Here is a 638-nt window from a genome sequence, read left to right on the forward strand (position 1 = left end):
TGAATGTAAATGCACTTAGGGGTGCAAGCGGTGAGCTCGGGCCCGGCTCGTGTTTGACTCGTTAAAAAATATTATTATGTGTGTTTGATGGGTGTTCTGCTCTTTTATATTTCGAGCAAAAAAAAAAAATTGTTTGTGTTTGACTTGTTTGCTTAGTGAGCTAAACATGACTTGTTGGCAAACAACGAACCATTTAAAGAACACTGGTCACGCATGTAGCTGTTAGAGGTGTAAATGAGCCAAGCTTGAGCGAGCCCAGGCTCGACTTGTTAAAAGCATCATTGCTCGTGTTCGACTCGTTTACATATCGAGCTAAGAAAAAATTTATTTGTGTTTGGCTCATTTATTTATCAAGTCGAACACATGTAGTTCACAAACAATGAGCTATTTTGACAACCGTAATCACAAAAATATAGAATGCTAAGGGCAGGGCAAGATTTAAAACTTATTATTTATATTAAAATATTCATTTAAATAGAATTTAATATATATTTATTCTATTTTTAATTAGTAATTTTAATTGATTTTTACTATATGTAGTCTTGTGGTCAATTAAATTATTTAAAAATAATACTCATATATTATATATATATCACACACACACACACACACACACACATATGAACATGGAGATTCTT

This window comes from Phalaenopsis equestris, unplaced genomic scaffold (assembly GCF_001263595.1).
Source record: "Phalaenopsis equestris unplaced genomic scaffold, ASM126359v1 Scaffold000164, whole genome shotgun sequence".
NCBI lineage: Eukaryota > Viridiplantae > Streptophyta > Magnoliopsida > Asparagales > Orchidaceae > Phalaenopsis > Phalaenopsis equestris.